Raw genomic sequence first — 19,025 nt, forward strand, 5'->3', positions numbered from 1 at the left:
GAAAGGCGCACAAGAGAAGCCAACGCGCTTCAATGCGTTCAGAGGACTTTGTAGTCACAGGAAAGAAACCGCCTGGCGCTTTGTTTAGGTTTTCCAGGTACGTTTGGCCGGCGCAGCTGCTGATTGAAACTTGCAGTAGACCCCCCACCCTCCCACCTCCGCTCCTTGAACCGGAAGTCGTTTTTTGCTTTATTTATTTAAACTGCCTGTGTGTACATACTGGACGATTGCAACTTCCGTTTTGCGGTAAATTTACTTTTTCAGTTCCGTGTGTTTGAGACTCGAAATTGGCACGAGGGCAGATTTCTTTAACACTAGTGTCCGTGTTTATCATCAAAAATAAAAAGCATTGACAAAACCAAGAGTTCTGGCTCTACTGTACCAACAAATGTTAACAACGGCGTTTACAAATGCGGTTTGCAGCGTTTTATGCACAAATGTTGTTTACCACATTAAAGCCTGCCCTCCTGACTCTGCCAAAGTTGGGGAAAGGAGCAACTATGGTTTTTGGTGTAGAAAGCGCATAGAAAAAAAATACCTGAACGTGGCAAACAGCATAGTTGGGTTTATTTTTCAGATATACAATAATCCCTTGTGCATTCTAATGGAAAAACTTCCTGGAAGGCGGAATTCTACATCACCAGCCAATAGCATGAGCTGAGAGAGTCCTAGTCCTCTGGGTGGAGCCAGGCCACGCCCACTCTATGCACATGTTTAAGAATTGCATATGTCCTCCCAACAGCTGTGCTGCCATGCCAGACCTAAAAAGGGAAGTTTACCGTACTCCCATAGGCCATTACTACTGCCAATTTAGAACAGTCCTGGTCCAATATTTGGTCGATTTTGTCATTTGTAGACGGACTACTATGTTATTAAGAATATGTGTAAAGCTTTAAAAATCAGGTGCCAAGAGTGGAAAGTGGTTTCCGCAGAGAGCGCGAGCAAATAGCTGGTGCTAATTTTACACCAATAATTGCAGAAGAGGCAGAACCAATGGTTGCACGTTTATCTCTATTTACGCGGTAATGTCCTGATGACTGGTTGGTTTGTAGTAACGTATTACCGAATTGTGGTCTAGCAGCAAAGCCCCCGACATTTTGGAAATGGCTCCATTAGTGGGCAGGCGCTCATTACTCCAAGACGCCAGTGCAGCCCGGCTCCACTGTGCGTAAACCGCAGAAGGCGGTCCTGAACGTGCGCCCTCTCATGCCCTAAAAACTCTCTTCATACATATTAAGGACTTGGGCTGCTCTGTGCTGCTCAACATCACTAAGAGCCTTATAACAAGGTCCCTGATATAATCCGTGTAACTCTTGTCCAGAGTTCCCATTACCAGTTGCATTGAGGACTGCGGGGAGGGAGGTACTGATAAAAATGAAGGGTTACAAGTGGGACCCTGGGGGTCGCCTTAGAATGAGGAATTACTGTGGGAAGCATTAATATGATTCCCAGTTTGTCCCAGTATTTCACCCCAGGCCACCCTTCTTTAAGCAGACAGAGTCCCACAGGCAGATTTAAGGAGTAGTGAGGAGTTTGTAGGGTTTGGGGAAGGATAGCATTAAGGGGTAGTAAGTTGTGGGTTCAGGGAAGGGAAGGGTAGAGTTTAGGGGTAGCTGTTAGGGTTCAGGAAAGAGTAGGATTAAAGGGCAGTAAGATTTTTAGGGCTCGTGGATGGTTACTATGGGCTTTCAGGGTTCAAGGAAGCGTTTTAAGTGATAGGGGTTTTTAGAGTTCAGGGATGATGAGTGTTAAAGGGCAGTATAGGGTTTAGGGAATGGTAGTGTTACAGATTTTTAGGTCTCGCCTGACCCAGCGCATGCGCTGGTCTGGCGAGACTTTTTGAGAGGGCTCCAAAAAGTGCTACCAGGCCAGCCTAGAGCTACAGTGCATGTGCGCGGGCGCGCGCGCCGCGTTTTACCGTGATTACTTTCACTTTGGCGGCCGCACGGCCGCTTTGCATAGCCAATAGGTCTCGCTTTTGGGACCTTATAAGTATTTAGTTATGCAACTGTTGCATGGCTAAACACTTATAAGGTCCCAAATGCGAGACCTATTGGCTATGCCAATGCTTGTTTTAGTTGCAAAGAAGAGTATCATTAAGCGGTAGCAAGTTTTTTTTAGGGTTGAGGGAAAAGGTAGCTTAAAGGGGTAGTAAGGATTTTTTTAGGAATCAGGCGTGGGTGGCATCGGGGACAGTAAGGGTCTCTAGGGTTCAGTGCTGGGTAGCGATAAGAGGTAGTAAAAGTATCTAGGGTTCAGGGAGGAGTAGCGTTAAGGGTTTGTAAAGGGTTTTTAGGGTTCAGAGATGGGTAGCAGTAAAGGGTAATAAGGATTTTTTTAAGGTGCAGGGATGGGTAGCATTAAGGATTAATACAGGTTTTTATGGCTCAAAGATGGGTAAATATTAGAATTGTAGTAATTATAATAGTATTTTAAAAAAAAAGACTTCATTGAAATTAATAATTTAACTTTTGGAGCTGAGGAGCTTAATAAACAGCTGCATAGGGGTGAAGGGGCCACACCCCTACATTTTCCCCACAACAAGAAGAGTGTCTGTCGGGCTGAAAACAGGCCAGGCTGACCCACTCTCCTGATTCAGGTGAGGGAGCCAGGAGCTGGACATGCACTAAACGCGCAGGCTCCTGGCTGCCTGAGCGGAACTTTGTCAGGCTGAGGATTTCACTAGCTGTGTGGGTGTGACCTCAGTCTGGCAAAAGTGCCTCGAGGCCCTGCCAGGGCTAAGTGTCAGTGACACCTCGTCACAGGGTGGGATGCGGTCAGCAGTCTCAATGACCAATCCCACTCTGAGACAAGTGAGGGACTGGAAGGCAGCAGTCCCAACCCTCCCGGGACCTCCAAGGGTTCACTCTTGTAGAGCTGCAGTGAAGGTCATTTTTTTTGTTTGTTGTTGTTTGGTGCGTGAGTGTATGAATGACTATTTAGATTTGTGACTGTTGTGGAATTGTGTGTCCACGTTTGTGAATGCATGGGTGTGAGTGTGTATTTGTGCGTGTGTGGCCCCTGCCCCCTCCCCACTAAAAGTATCAACCCGCACTGTTAATAAAAGTCTTTCCAGCCCAAAAAAATCTTAAGGCTAGGAATTGGAAGGAAAGAAAAGCATTCTGTGAAGGAATGCGATGTGAAGGTGTCTCTAAAGTTTATGATGGGAAGGGGGTGGTAGATGGAACTGCACTACAGCAACACATCCCTCCTCACTGCCCTCGTCCCATCTGTGCTGCTGCCAGTGAAGAACAAACACTATAATTATTTAATTATATAGGCGATACATAGAATCGCATGGCATGTGTTTGACTTCAAGGTCAAGCTCTGATGCACCACAATAGCTCGACCTGATAAAGAGCTCTGGCTCTCAGAACCAACGATTACAGGTCGTGGAGGGTAGGCACCATCTCTGTGGAAGCATACAACGCCTGCCCAATCAAAACATGTACTCCTGTCCATCAACATATGGGTGGAGCAAGCCCTTCTCTGTATTGCTCCTGAAAGCTATTTTTAGGTTGATCAGCTAAGATCTGGCAACAGCTGCACTGTCAAGCCAGACCTAAAAATGACCTGTGATCAGAGCCGGGCGATGAAGCATCGTGTGAGCATAAAAGCTAGAGCACACGTGTGCAGAATGCTAGGTATGTTTTCACACGCGAGGCTACAATTGAGATCCTGTGAAGAAACCGAAACAAAAGAGCTATGCAGGTCTAGAGACTGGAATGGTTGGACAGTACACAATCAACATTCAAAGAGATAAAAAAATGGAAATGTTCAGACCTAAGCAAGCTACTCAGCATTTCCTATCTACAGTGCCAGGACAATTTGGTAATGGAACGACTTCAGTCTTCACGCTCTTGGACAGCATGCCTTAAATTGGAGGTATAGTGCCATCTCGCCTATAGAGGTTTCTAAGCACAGAAGCAGCTTTGGGACTATACATTCAACTCGCTGTGCTGTCTTTTCTCCCCTACTTTTGTCGAAGTGCGAAACGTGGAGTGATCACTCGCCACCGATGTCTGGTTAGAGAACACTTATTGCATACTGTACCAAAACTGTAGAATGGGCTTTGGCCCAACCCATGCCTTACAGTTAGGTGACTTTGTTGTCACTCTTAAGTTTTGTTTGTCACTATCCTCACACACTGTGTTTTTACAATTCTTTTGAGTAGATGACTAGAATTCTTCCACTGGTCACTTTTAGAGAACTACTTTTTCATTTAGTGCTCCATGAGAGTGCATGTGTTTTCCAGCTCTTTCCATCATGTGCTGCTTCCCTGCCGAAGCACCCCCGGCACACTCCAGGATGCTCTGTCCCTTGTGTTCTGTGCTCTCTCTCTTGTGTTTTCTGCATCAATCACTACTACGATTGGTGTTGCTCTTTCCCTTGTACCCCGCTTTATTTCATTTTATATCCCACCCACTCCTCTGTTGCTCCCGAATGCCTTTTGGGCCGTTCATTTTTTTTTTTTAATTCTGTTTCAGTGACCAGTAGTTGCCATTTGCTGCTAGGCCACTCTGCGGTGCAGAAAATGCTCTCTCATAAATACTTTTTAAAAATGATTTTTTTACTTACAGACTATAGTCGGGTCGATAAATAAAAACATAAAATGTGACCTCCATCATTCCTTTTTTATCTTCTTTAAATTTTAATGTAATTTTATAAGGAGTCAAAAATGACATGGGTAACACAAATATTCCAAATAACAAAATCAATCACAGATCAATAATAAATATATGGATATGACAATAGAAGTAAAAAAGAAAAAATATATGATAGTAAACTGGGAGGGAAGACTCTAAGCCTAGAACAAAATCCTAAACCAGATATTAACGCAACAGTTCAAAAAGACGACTCCCAATGAAGACTGGACCATATTCTTTCCACATTCTTATTAGCTTGAGAACCTCTTGTCTTAGCCACTGCAAGTTCACATTCATAAATTTGACGTAACAGTGCCCACCACTCCATCACTTTCGGTGGTGAGGAACTCCTCCAGACCCTCGTGATGCAGAATCGAGCTGTAACAATTATGATGGAAACCAGTGACTCAAGACCAAAATTGAAGCCCGGTTTCTACCCCAACATGAATTCATTTCTGGTCAAATGGCATTCAAACCCCAAGTACGCTGTTGTCCGCTGAAGTACGCTGCCCTCAAAATCTTGGAGCATTGGACACCTAGTAAACATATGAACTAAGACAGCCGCATTACAGCAGGACTTCGGACAGTATACCTTGACGGGAGCCCGAGACAATGACCATTTAGAGATCCACTTAGGCGTATAATAGAGCATACAAATTGTTCTAAATTGCTGCAGCTTGAGGCTAACTGGAATTACTGAGCATTCTAATCCTTCGAAAGCCTCCCGTATCTCTGTAGCCGAAGTTTCAGATGCAAGAAGCCGGCTCGATTTTAAGGCCAATTGCATAGTCATCCTATGTGTGCACAATACAGTTCTGATATACTAGACATTTAGACATTTTACCCAAAGCCTGATAGACAAGTGAGAATTTCTGATGTTTCTTGATCAACATTAAGCTTACAGCCATGCAAAAAATAATCCCTTACCTGCAAATATTTTACAAAAGAGCCTTGCGGGAGCCCAAATGCTTCCTGTAATGAAGTGACAGTCCTAAAGCCCTGAAGGCCGTACAGCTGTCCCAGCTGACAGACCCCAAGGCTTTCCCAGACTTTCCCAAAGTTATCGTGAAATATCGCCGGGAAAATTGTATTGCCCCAAAGCAGGGTATAAATTTTAATTATTATTATTATTTTATTTTGTAGAGCGCGTAGTCACCCGGAGGTATCCCAGCGCTAAAAGATCCTATCTCCTAAGTTCAGTGGGAAAAGGGAGAGAAAGAGGGAGAGGTAATGGAAAATGTATTACTGATTTCCTGATAAATCCGCACAAGATCTTGGATTATCTTAAATCTGAACCTCTTGAAGTAGTTTGGGTCTGTCAGCTTATGAAGTGAGTCCCTGGTGACACAGCAAAGTGCAAATTGGTATCCCAGTGAGGACAAGCCCACTTGCCGCCCAATCAGTAGATTCTGGATATGACCAGCGAATGCTGCCCAATAATACAACTTAAAATCCAGAAGTGTAAAACCACCATATCGGAGATTATCTACACGTATGTTGCTCACCTTGGATTGACACGCAGCACTAACTTGTATTACGGCAGGTCATTGATTTAAGAGAAATCAAACTGGCTCTCAGGGCCTTGCCGACACGGAAAACCGCCGGAGAGGATGCAATCCGCTTGAGTTTTATAAACGTATTTATTGACATCTTATTAGCAGAATTCCTTGATTTGTTTGTGTGTCTAGGCGGTGGAGGTGATGCTTCTGCTTCCTGGGAAGTAACTAATATTGTAGTGTTTCTAAAGAAGGATCCGCTACTCGAGGAAAGGGGCTCTTACCGTCCTAGATCACTGAAATGCTGATGCAAAGGTTTTTTCTCAAATTTTGGCATTGCGCTTGGCACCCGTTTTTGCGTATTTTGGTCTCAGATCAACAGCACAGATTTGTGCCTGGCAGAGATACTATGAGCCACACCAACTCTGCAATAGCAGTGTTTGACGTAGCAGAAAAAAACAAAGGCCGATCGGTATGATCATGTTAGACGCCGAGGAGGCCTTTGACCGTGTCGTCTGGGATTTATTATGGGTAACTGTGGGTGTTTTTGGGTTGGGGATTTGGTTTGTATCATTGGTCAAGACTCTATACAAAAATACAATGGCTAAGGTTTTAATGGGGGGGAAATTCTCCCCTTTATTAAAAATATACAAAGGTACACCCCAGGGGTGCCTTCTCTCCCCCCTGCTATTTGCTCTTTACATAGAACCATATTAAAGGCATCGATTACAGCACAAGGGCAATCATCCAGTTAAATTAAATGGTATTGAGCTAAAAGTAACTGCTGAAGACATCACAGGTTTTCCAACAAATCCGTCTGCCGCTCTTATATCAAGAGGCGGACCAATCCAGGGCCTTCTCTGGGTATGAGGTGAACCTTTCCAAAACACGGATTATTCTTAATTTTGCACCAGAAACACCGATGTTCTGAGTAACCACCGCGGCCACATCCTTAGGACTTCGGCTGAGCAGTCGAGTGGAGGATAGCCTTTCACTTCACTGCGAGCCTTTTATATATGCAGTAACTGCTAAACTACAACAAGGGCGCCGGCTTCCTCTCAGCATTGGGGGTCTGTACAACATCATTAAGATGAATATATTGCCTCCATTTCTCCATCTATTCCGTTCTATACCACTCTGGGTCCCGGACTTTTTTTTTTTTCCCTTTCCCAATCATTTAGAGGGGATGATGAGTAGTTTAATAGGGGGTTATAGTAGGGCTAGGCGTGCCGTCTGTTTTTTAAAATACTTCCTTTTAAAACAAGGTGCTTTCCACTGCGTCATTCCACTGGCATTCACATGCATGAGCCAGTGCTTTTTATTTTTTTCTGAGGCTGCACAGCATCGGCAAAAACCATTTTGCTTTTATCATGGTGCTGCAAATAATTGGAAGTCAATAGACCCATTGACTTTGCCAATGTTTGTTAGACTGATACTTGAGGAGAATCATCAAACCTAACGGGTAAAGAGGGCTCCGTCATGCCTCCAACTCCTGAAGTGACTTAAGCGGTCTGGTTTTTTTAGATGGAAAATGTCTGAAGTTGCAGCGGAATGGCACATGTACCTTCTCATGTTGATAACGGTGCCTCAGGCATGTGGGAGGAGTTCATGGCTGTGTTTAGTGAGCTGTTGCATGACAAACCCCCTGGGGATGAGAGCAGTAGTCTATGTGACGGGTTCCTTGTGTAACTGTGGAAAGTCCTGGTGCCTGGGAATGCAAGCCCCTGGTGATGTGCGGCCAGGGTACTCCGCGGTACTGATGGTCTAAACCCCATACATTAGCGATGGTGTGGGTACGCACCTCTACGGGGATGCAGGAGTAAAGCCAGTTCCATGTTAGTAAATACAACAAAATATAATGTATGGCTTTACAGTAGATGGCAAAAAAGATGGCCAGGGGTAATTTGACGGCCAACTGACCTCAAGATCTATGTCTTTCAAGGACCGTGGGCTCTGGTTCCACGATTGAGGGGTGAACTGCTACACCCGGCAAAGTTGAACCGAGTGCGTTCTCTTTAGACTTTGCATTTAATACCGGAGATGGAAGTTTGTCTAGACCATGCGTGTAATCCATGCTGGATGGGATTCGAGTTATATTTCTGCCCTCTCTAACATAAAGAAGTGTGCCATTCCCAAATCGCTTCTCTACTTGGTTCAATATGGCACAGGGTCAAATCTTAGATTTTCATTAAACTTCCACGTCCAACAATTAAGATGTTCATTTGATTAAATTTTGCCTTTTCGAGCAGTCTTGGCCATGGATGCCGGCGCCATGCTCATCTGGTATTGCATTAGAAGCCCAGGTGGTGGCTCGCTAACATCTTTTGTGGTTGGAGTTCTTAATCACAACATTTCATGGAATGTCTCCATAAAGCCCCTATGGCCCGGGCCGTGGGAGACGTGCAGCTCGCGAGCCCCTTAGAGCATCGCAGGCTCTTCAAAGCTATGTCGAAAGCCCTCTGAAGACGAGTGTAAGAGATTTGAGGTCTAGGAAGCTTGCTAGCTTGGAGCTCAGCACTTATGACATTGGCAAATGGGACCTCGTTTCATCACTTCTACGTCAATGCGGTTTGATCTTGTAGAATAACCAACTGAGGGACGGCCGCCTGATTCCAGTCCATTCAGATACTCTGCCTGCAGTATGGGACGGATATGGACATTTTATGCCTGCAATGCCTGGAAGGGACAGCTGACCCCTCTCTGGAGATTGAACCCATGTCCTGCCAAAGTGCTCTTGACGTTTGTCTGAACAGCAGGGACCTGCGACTTCCAATCGAGCTGGTTAAATGTGTGATTCTCTGCCGGCTCCAGAACTTACAGCCGACTCCTGGGGGGTCTCCACTCAGATTAGCATCTTTAGGGTTCTTGCATGCACGGGTGTGGGCTGCGTCACAGGTGAAGATAGCATTGTTTATATCCAATCCTACTGTTATGCTGCAAATCTTCAGATTTGTTTTAATGACTCTTTTGATGTTTCTTTTAGACACCAAATTTGAGAGAACATTTCCAGTAGCTCCACCTACTTTTCCCTGTTTTGTAATATGTTTACATTTTATCAGCTCGTATTAATCATGCAATAAAGATTTATTCATGGTTTTCTTGGTTGCTCTGACTGCAGAAGCATCTCCCAGTGTTAAAAGATGACCCTGAAGATGCAAAGGAGACTGGGCTGAAACTCGACCTTGTGGTTCAGCAGAGGGAAGTGCAGAAAGGATTACAAAACTATGGGAAGGAAACTATGTGGCAAGTCAGTGACTGAGAGAAGGAAACCGAGAGCTTCTGAAGGCGAACCCAAGATTGCAAGACCTGCATGAGTGACGTTTAAGGAGTTGTGAAATTGTGTTTAGTAATTTCGCAGCACAAGGCGTTTTTTCAAAGATGCCTGAAGTGACAATTGCTGGACCAAATTCAACAAGCGTTGGCAAAGCCAATAGGTTGCCACCTTTTGGACCGATTTCCTTTTCTAGCGCAATTTGCTGATGCTGTGCAACATCAGAAAGAAAGAATAGTCGCATGGTGGCTGGTATTATTATTCTGTAGGCAAACGCATACATATGAGGCTTTTTGCCATTTTTTTTAGCACAATAGCGCAAAATACAAATAATGGAAAAGGACCACCGATGATGTGGGGCAACGGAGAAGCAGGCGGGGGTTGGAAAAGAAAAGCAGCACATGAGGGCAAGAGAACACAAGGGCAATGGAGAGAAAAATGCGGGGTGGTGGGAGCTTGGTTGAAGAGTGAAGCACATTTGAGAGGATCATACAAGAGAGAAAGTAACACGGAGCACAGGGGGGTGGGTATTTAGCCCGGGAGACAGCTGGGAAACACATGCACTGTCATGGAGTGCTTAATCAACTAGCATTGAAAATGCAATAGGTCTCGCCTTTGATTACGTTAAAGCCATTTGCTTTGCTAATGGTATTGTATAGCAAAGCAAATGGCTTTAACTTAATCAAAGGCGACACCTTTTGCATTTTCAATGCTTGCTATTAAGTGTGGTGAAAAGGTTATTCAACCTTTACAATGTAGGCTTTATTCTGCAAAACCAGCTCTGTCCCTTTTATAAGGAAAATAACTGAAGTACAAGTAAGCTTTCCACAGGGCTAGGACCAGCACTGAAAAGGCACGTCCTCCCAAGCTGTGTCTTCCTAGCCAAGGGCACCTGGTTAAAGGCTTTTGTGATGACATAGCACCCTCGGTGAAAGGTTGTGACGTTTTAAATGTAAGACTTGTACAGAGGCCATGGGAAGGTGTAGGGCACCTGGAGGTGCATCACAGCGTTGGCCATCTGAAAGAGGTGAGGCAGACTTCGACTGATTAATGTCTTAATATACCCATTCCATGCAAGAAGGGACACTCAACAAAATGGATGGAGACTCTGCTTGGCATAAAGACCCTGATGGAGGACAGTCTATCAAGCAGGTTAAAGGTCACACCTGTGGATATGTTGCTTACCAGTGGTACATGCTCATCTTTCTGAAGGGGAACGTATACATCGAGTTTAGAAGTGATGAGCGTATTGGCGCCCTGTTTATTTCAGTGTACGTTTTGGTGAGCCCCAGGCTAGAACGAGTCTGATTGTGAGCACCTCGACTAATCTCCCTGTGCCTACGATTGTAAATGTGTAGCCTGTGATGCACCTGTATAATCCAAAAGAAGTAAATCTCCACTTAATGTATGTGATTTTGCATCATCTCGCAACATTCACTAAAGTGCAGAGCTTGGCTCCGCTCAGGTAGGTTTGTGCTAAGTAACCATGACTCCATTCAATAAGCATTTATTAACACCTGGGGAGGATAGGGCGAGACCAGCAGGACTGAGGAAAGATGAGAGAAGTAGAAGAACAGAAGAAAGGCGAGACAAGCGGGAGCACTGAGGCAAGATGAGAGAAGTCAAAATAGAAGAAAGCTGAGAAAATACAGGAGGACTGAGGAAAGGTGAGACAATACAGGAGGACTGAGGAAAGGTGAGAGAAGTAGAAGAATAGAAGAAAGGTGAGGCATGTGGGATTGAGTAAAGGTGTAGCGAAGAGTGAACAGGACAGTGTGGTGAGCGATGGTGGTGGAGTGTGTGGTAAGGCATAAAAGAGGCAGGGGGACGATATGTTGGGGCATGAAGGAGAGGTGTGGTGAGGCTCAGTGGAGTGTGGGGAAGACATTGTGGTGAAAGCATGGAGGAGAACTGTGGGCAACCAACCTAGATTGGTGAAATAATGTGTGGTGGGTAAATTGGTGTGAAGAGGGAAGAAAGAGAAGGTGGTGAGGTTTGGAGGAGAGTTGTAGGAGGAATCAACAATAAACAACGAAAACTCCCTCTATTGATTTATCATAGGTGATACTGGGCACCCAGTGTGTGTACATAAGGAAATGAATGACTCCCTTTGTGATGTACAGTTTTACACATGCAAATGGTTATACACATTTTTGTGAAATTATGTGATGTATTTTGTCTTTTTCTTTCTCTTTTTTTCCTCATCTTTTTTGTTATTGTGTATTGCTGAATGTTGTTGTCTAGGTATGCTCTATGAGGTATAATTCTGTATAATGCTCTGTAGGGCTTCCCAAAATGACTGGCTTGTTCACTTTTTATAGTATCGTAGATTATCGTTCAAATTGAATATATTTTTGTATATTTCTATTCTTCTATATTTGTCATTGAATAAATTAAAATTAAAATATTTTCTGTGGTTCAATGAGGTTCACTTATGACTTTTTGGATGCATCACCTATGATAAATCACTAGGGGGAGTTTTCGTTGTTTATTGTTGATGGTTTCCCCTGCCTGTCTCCCCCCTTATAATTGATTCCCAGGGGCCCTCTTCTGTTTAGGTTCATGAGTTGTAGGAGGAAGGCAGCGCACTGGAATTAGGGGAACAAGGTGGGTTGAGAGGTGTGGAAGGACATTAAAGATGGAATGGGATCAAGTCCTACCACATGCACCTCCACAATGAAATGACCTTTACGCGAGTTCCAGACAAACATCCCTCTTACGGTCCCTGATCTGATTCGCATTTCCACTGATTGTGAGAACCTGTAGACTGTTTTCAAACAGCTTGGCGTGCTGAAACTATCAGGCACACATGGCTGTGTTTATCCTCAAAGTTATTCCGGGGGTGGGGGCTATGTCTCCGTCACTGCTCTCCTTGTAGGTTCGTCTTGGTAGTGAAGTGAGGGCGGCATTCAGAAAAGAACCTCATGCAGAGCAGCGGCGTGCTGCCGTCTGGGCTGAGTTTTTGTTTTTTAAACTAAGTTGCCCTGGCCGTAAGAGGACGTCCCAGTCCCGCATGTTGTGCCGAGCGCTGCAGAGCAGGCCGTACTGTTCAAGGGCTGGTCATGCCACGGCGCCCCCACTAACAGCTCGAGACAGCGGGGTGATGCCGCAATCTCACGCCATCCCCGGGGAAGGCAGCCGTGGGCGAAGGAACCGGCTCGTAGAGGTCGCGCGAGAAATGCATTCCAAAGCCGCCTCTTCATATCTCGCCACCCCCTGATCTCTTCTCTGCCCAACATTATTTGTTTATGGTATTTCTCCATATTTTACGTTTTATAGTGCGTAGCTCTTTAATGTGGCCTAACAGAGAGAGTGGTCGACCTAGGAGCTGGGGAGCTGGGGAGCTGGGTCTAGAGTCTCCTGTGATTCTGGGCAAATCACTTAATACCCCCCACCCCCTCCCGTGCCTAACAAAATGCATGTGCCCCGTCTGTAACGCAACTGCTGCTCATGTAGGCGCTATATGAAGCTCAAAAAAATAAGAATCCATGTCGAACGCCAGTGGTTTGGTACATGAGGCTGTTTCTATACCATAAATCATTCTAGTGGCCAAAGCGTGTACAACAAATTAGCCAAATAACTCCTCCTCTGCAGACCATGGTAGTGACCTACTAGAAGGGTCAGGGGGATGCGGTTCTCTAGTCTCTCAACTGTCCACAAGTAGCGTAATAAGATGGCTGTGGTCACCGTTTTTCCACATATGGATTTTACTATTACATATCAATATTAGCAGAATTGTTGGTCCAATTAATGCAAACCAAATTAACCAATACTACTCCCAGAATGCAAAGTCCAGAAATTGAACAGAAGTGCGCAAGGTCACATGGAGCCATCTTGTCATTTCATCAACTTTGTGAGGTGGAAACAGTGTGTAGGAGAGTAGGGTCTGCTATCCTATGGTCACCCCAAATTTTTGCTTTTTGCTTCACTGGTTTTTGACATATTGAGGCTGTGGGCCTGCCAATCAGACCCCCAGCCTGCTGTTCTCTCTACTAAATTAAAACTATGCACCCTAGGTGCATAACCAATTGGAAGTGGATCACCCTGTCAGCCCCTGTACCAGTGTACACTAGGTACCCAGGGCATTGGTGTACCCAAGGCCTGCCAGGGGCTGAAGCATGTATTGTGCCACCCCTGGCCTGGCCTAACAATTTGACACAACTGGCTGATCACTCAGCTGGGGTAAGTTGGTGTAATCACCTCTTACTTAGGTGTAGTATACCTATACCTAACCTTAAATGGGACACATGTTAACCTATAAGTCACTCCTATGGCAGGCCTTAACAATCCTGAAGGCAGAGTGCTTGGTTCCATGTGAGATGGTGCTCTGGCATGAGCTGAGCCTGTCTGCAGTGGTCGGAACAACTTCCTTCTACTGTTTCCAGATATCGTCATACCATATACTCTTAAGTGCATTATGAACCTCGCGGTTAAATGCTATCTTTGGTTTGGCTTTATCAAAACATGTCGAGTAAGGTGTCATACGAATTGGAATACTAACCCCTCGCCAATTCTGGCGACGGGGTTAGCATTCCACCCTTCTAGAGGGACACGACATGTACAGTACCTCAAACCCGGGTAAAATCAGACATAGCCTCAGCTCCACAAAATGGATGCTGCCACCACAGACACAAGTCTGCCCTCCTGCTGCTGGGAGTCCTTCCAGCTTGGGAGGTGTGGACAAAGGGTTTCCTGCCAGGGGAGGTGCATGCACCACCCCAGACAGGATTTTGTGTATTGGTCAGGTAGGGCTTGAAAGAAACCAGACATGCCTGTGGCTCACAAGGAGCCTCGGTGCATATGCCAGTTCAAACCGGTCCTGGGGCACACCAGTCCCGGGCCTGGGGCGAGCTGGACAAAGGATGGGGGGTGTAACCACTCCCCTTCCTGGTCCCACCCATAGGGAGGGACCTAGCAGGTAGTCCGGCCCCTAGAATCCGCTTAAAGGTAGGAGCTGTGTTCTAAGACTTCAGACATCCTGGAATCAACTTGAAACTAAGAAGAAGACGGGAACTTCGACATTCTGCTGCACAGAAGACTGAAGGAAATCTCCCCTGTGGTCAGGGAGTGACCACCTTGCTAACGCAAGCACCATCCAGCGAATCAACGTCTGCTTTGCCGCCGCCTCCCGCCGGAGCCCGAGCCCAGAGACTGACAAGACCTGGACCTCCAGACCTCTCACCGCCCGATCCACAGTCCCTGAAAAGAGGAGACCCGTGGAGGCACCGAGACACGTTGAGCCAGCCATCTTGAAACGACCACGACAAGCTGACAAGTGCAACAACCGAGGCTCCCTCCAAGTTGTGCTTTGGGATCTGAGAAGCCCAACCCTCGAGCAGCATCTGCACCAAAGGTGAGCCCTCCAGCATCTCCACGATCTGCGTGGGGCCCTTCTGCATTTTGCCACTCGACGCGCCTAACCGGTTGCTGGCCCGCTGGCTAGTAGCCATCTTGGCAACGAACTCTACGAAATACACCGCTGGTCTGGTTGCTCCAGACTGGCCCTTGCTCCCCTCCAAAGGAGCAGTTCCTCTGACCTTGCTGGTCAGAGCCATCAGCTTATTTCATCTCCTACAAGAATTGCTTTTGCCAAGGCTTGTTTGCTTCGATCAAGTCGCCAACACCGCCGACAGCGAGAGCCTGCGTGGGACAGCTCGTGAACCGTGTCCTGGACGTCGTCGACCTCCAGGGACCACGTGGCTGCAGAGACAAGCTACACCTTTCTTCCTGTTTGCACCCGACATTGCCTGGTACCCACCTGGTGCCACGCTGGTCACTGGCTAGTGACTGTGAACACTGTCCCCTCTGCTTACAGGTCTTCAACAACTCCGATCCACTCTTGGATCCACTGCATCTCTCCCGGACCGACCGCCTGCAGCATCTTTGTCTTCAAGCTCCACGGAACAGATAGAAGAAACCCGACGCACTTCGAGGCCTATGCACCCGCTTCCTGTGGGTGAGGTAAAGCTGGCACTCCTGTGCCCAAGTGTAGTATTACATCTCTAGTGCCTGTGTTCCAAATCTTGAGTTCCTAGTCCATCCGGAAGATCCTCTTTGCAGTAACTTTGTACTTTTTACGCACCCATTGAAACCTATGGGAGCACGCGTGTGACTATTTGCTCTGCACACGCCACCCGTGGACCTCCTGGTCAGTAACTGAAGTTAGCTCCTTGTAGGCCCTGCGATTCTAGAGGCCCTAGGCCTTTTCCCTTTTCTGTTCGTGGTACTTATACCACTGTTTTAGTATATGGTTTGAGCGGCCACCAGGGCCTATCCATATAAAGTGCAACTTCTGTGTATTCTACTGTAATCTTGTTTGACGATTTGTGCTCCTGTGCTCATAAAGAGACTAGGGGTTACTTTGAGAAATAAATACATATATATTTTGAATATATATCTGTGTGGTGTCCTTTCATTGGTATAAAAGGGGGTTGCATTTGGTAAAACAGCTGGCTTAACACGCTTCACGAGTTTAGCCTCAAAGACTGCTTAGCCTACGCTACCACTAGGGCAGCTAGTCCGAAAAGGTTGACTTACAACCACACCATAAGGGTTGCTTGGCATGGTACAAGGTGGTCACTTTAACTAGTGAACATCATATACCAGGCCAACTTCTCACACAGTGTAACTATCGTTGATGTCGGCAACAGTTTGTTACACCAGTGAAAGCAAGCCGTAGGTATAAACACTCGGTAACAAATTTGTCTTGGACTTTCGGGCGTGGGGGGCGCTCGTTGTACTCGCCACCCAGGGAAATTAACATAACCGTCGCCCAGCGAGGAAGAGACGCTGCAAGGAATCAAAGATCTGTTGCTGCTCCATAACCACGCCACACAGGTTAAATACTTCAAGGAGCAGTCCGCAGAATCTCGCCGGTCTGTGTTCCTGGTTTTGGTATTTATCTGTCTCCTCCGGAGGTACATGGGAGATACTGAACGTTTCCAGCCCCTCGTGTTTTTCTACATGCCCTACCCAGAAGTAAATAGTCGGCAGTGTGTGATTTATTTCAATGCGTGAACGACTCAAAGGTGCTGCTGGAATGGAACGGCAGAATAGTCCTTTATCAGTGCTGGAAAGTAAACAAATGTACTCTGCCATTCTATAAATTGGGTGTCAAGAGTTGGCAGCTGAAAGGAGGCGGAGTCTGACACACAACAAATATTTATTTTTTAAACTATTCCCCATAGAAATTGGCGGTATGGACAAATGTTATAGTAAATCTGTTGTGGCTTACTTCAAAGGCCAGAAACAAGTTGCAATGTTATAAACAAGTCTGTAAGCGCTCGCCAGGCAGCCGCGGTTGTGACGTGGACTTTTCTCTTTTTCTGCCATCCCACTTGGATGGCCTCGCCTGCTTTCCTTCTTGAGTAAAAGGTTTCTTATCTTTATGGGGCCATGTGTTTGGCCCCCTAAAGATAAGAAACCTTTTACGACGCAAGGAAGGCAGACGAGCCCGTCCAAATGGGACGGCTCAAAAAGCCAAACGAAAACGTCACTACCAACTCTTTTCCAATGGATGGCCACCGTTTAGCATAAATGGTGACGCCAGCCAATGGAAAAGAGGGGCAGGGCTTAATGTCCTTTACACAAAATACCCAAAGTCATTAAATCTCGCCAGCGAGACCCAAAAAGAAAACAGCAGCTTTCTTTAAGTGAGCAATGGAAGGATACAAATCAGACAGTCCAAAAGGAAGTAAAGAGCCTATGCTCCAGGGGAGGGACAAACACAAGAAGAGAAAGACAAGCCATCAAATAAGAAGCAAGCATTGAGAGTGATGACAAAGCCAGCCAATGGTAAGCAATTGGCTGGCTGAAGATCACTTAAGTTGCCAATAGGTCTTTCCAGTGCTTAATTTGTAAATAAATAAGTGCCAGGGCTGTCGTTGGGAGGCCACCCCAGCTTGCACCACACATTGTCTCTGCCACGCTGCCAATGACAGTAACAACACAACCACTAACCATCACAATTCCACAATTGTGACAATTCTGACTATTTCAGGCCTCAAAAGCTGTTGTTGTGGTCCTCTCTAAATGAGGCAGACAGCGCCACCTTGTGGCTGAGTGTCACAAGCACCGGTGTTGATAATTCAGTGCCGGTGCCGAACACTGGGAACCCCTGGCTCAAATTAAGCACAAGGTCTTTCTCAACCAAGCAGCTTGTGCTGTCTGGTAGGTGAGACCTAAAACGCAGGGTATGAAAGTAGAGACAGAAAAATAGACGCTTGCATATGGACTCCTCTGTAACTGGACAGTTGCAATGTTAGTTATTGGTATTTCATGAGGTGGCACAGATGTTTGAGGAGCTGTGTGCCTTTGTAAGAGAAGGGTACCTAAAACCACGCTGACCACTAAGTCCAGAGAAGGGAATAAATGGTGATTGAGTCTTTCACGCAGGCACTTGCGGCGAGCAGCATCGGAGATCACACAAAGACCTCGTGGCTTTGTAATCAGTCCGGCTATATATCCTCTGGCGTGGGATTAGGACTTCATCATTGGGTGCAGGAACGGAGGGACCAGGATGCTGCAGTACTAATCTTCAAGACCACAAGTGTTCGTTACTCCGACATAAGGCGATGTGACGTCCCAGCACTGCGTAAATATCCTTGATGGGTAAACATGGCTACGCTGTCGCTCTGCTTACACAGGGCGGAGGACTTTGTGTGTTTTGAAAGTGAATCAATCATACTGCAAACCTATTTCTAGTTTTCTTGGTTAAGTTTTTTAATCACTTAGGTAAAAAATGTGCATCTGTGTCTAATGCTGTTAGGATGCTTCTAAAAATACCTCCATCAAGACTTTAATAAAGTAAGACTTACCTTGATATGAATAGAGATAATCAGCCAGCTCAAGTAGAAGACTGCTTTATCCTTAACAAAACACAGAAATGTTTTTTTATTTGCCATGCAGAGGGTCCGAGCGCAGAATATAATCTAACTTAGAAGTTACCTGTCAATTCAAACTTAAAACGCATGTGTGTGTAATGCTTTCAGGACGCTTCGAAATATACCTACCAGCAAGACTATAATAAAGTTATACTTTGCACTTGGACGCTATACAATCTAGTAACGTTGAGAATATCGCCGTTGCTTACGCGACTCTTTGTGCCCACGGTTACAACAAAGATAAAAAATGTGCAAGACAAAGTTAATATGGAGAAACGGTGTAGCCGTAATGAGGTTGGACTACTATATTATTTGAACCTACACTAATACCGCAGGGTGGCACGACCGGACTGCGATATATACTAGTAAGATGGCTGCCGCTTTTGGACAGAGGCAGATATGACGCCTTAGTTGATGATGTTGGTGTAGGCGGAGTTGACCGCTACGCGAGGACGGATACGCCCAGCAAGGAGGGGCAGTGCGTTGTATGGACGGCCAATTGATATCCGGTTTCTCTTAAAAACCGAGTTCATGGCACCCTGACTTTATCGACGGAGGACCGGCGTGAGGAACCAGTGACTCGGTGGATCTTTGGAGTAGTAAGTGTACTACAAATGGGTTACTATATGGTGTTGGTAGCGCTCGTAAAACTTGAGCGTTTTTATCTGAGGATTACATACAATCTTTTCCACTCGTTTCTATCACGTTTTATGAGCTGACATTGTGATAT

General features: G+C 45.9%; 1 protein-coding gene across 6 annotated transcripts in view; it reads left to right on the top strand.

Moving 5' to 3' along the window:
- Nucleotides 1-19,025, top strand: part of STX3 (syntaxin 3) — a 266,730-nt gene that overhangs the window by 75,298 nt on the left and 172,407 nt on the right. For 2 of the 6 annotated variants that reach the window (XM_085651472.1, XM_085651471.1), the window contains exon 1: nt 18,756-18,894. The exons of the other annotated variants lie outside the window; for them this stretch is intronic. The gene's annotated coding sequence lies outside the window, so the exon portion shown is untranslated. Of the gene's footprint in view, nt 1-18,755; nt 18,895-19,025 lie in introns of those variants that run through there. 6 annotated transcript variants of the gene reach the window in all.

Source organism: Triturus cristatus, chromosome 4_1 (assembly GCF_964204655.1).
Source record: "Triturus cristatus chromosome 4_1, aTriCri1.1, whole genome shotgun sequence".
In the NCBI taxonomy this organism is placed as follows: domain Eukaryota; kingdom Metazoa; phylum Chordata; class Amphibia; order Caudata; family Salamandridae; genus Triturus; species Triturus cristatus.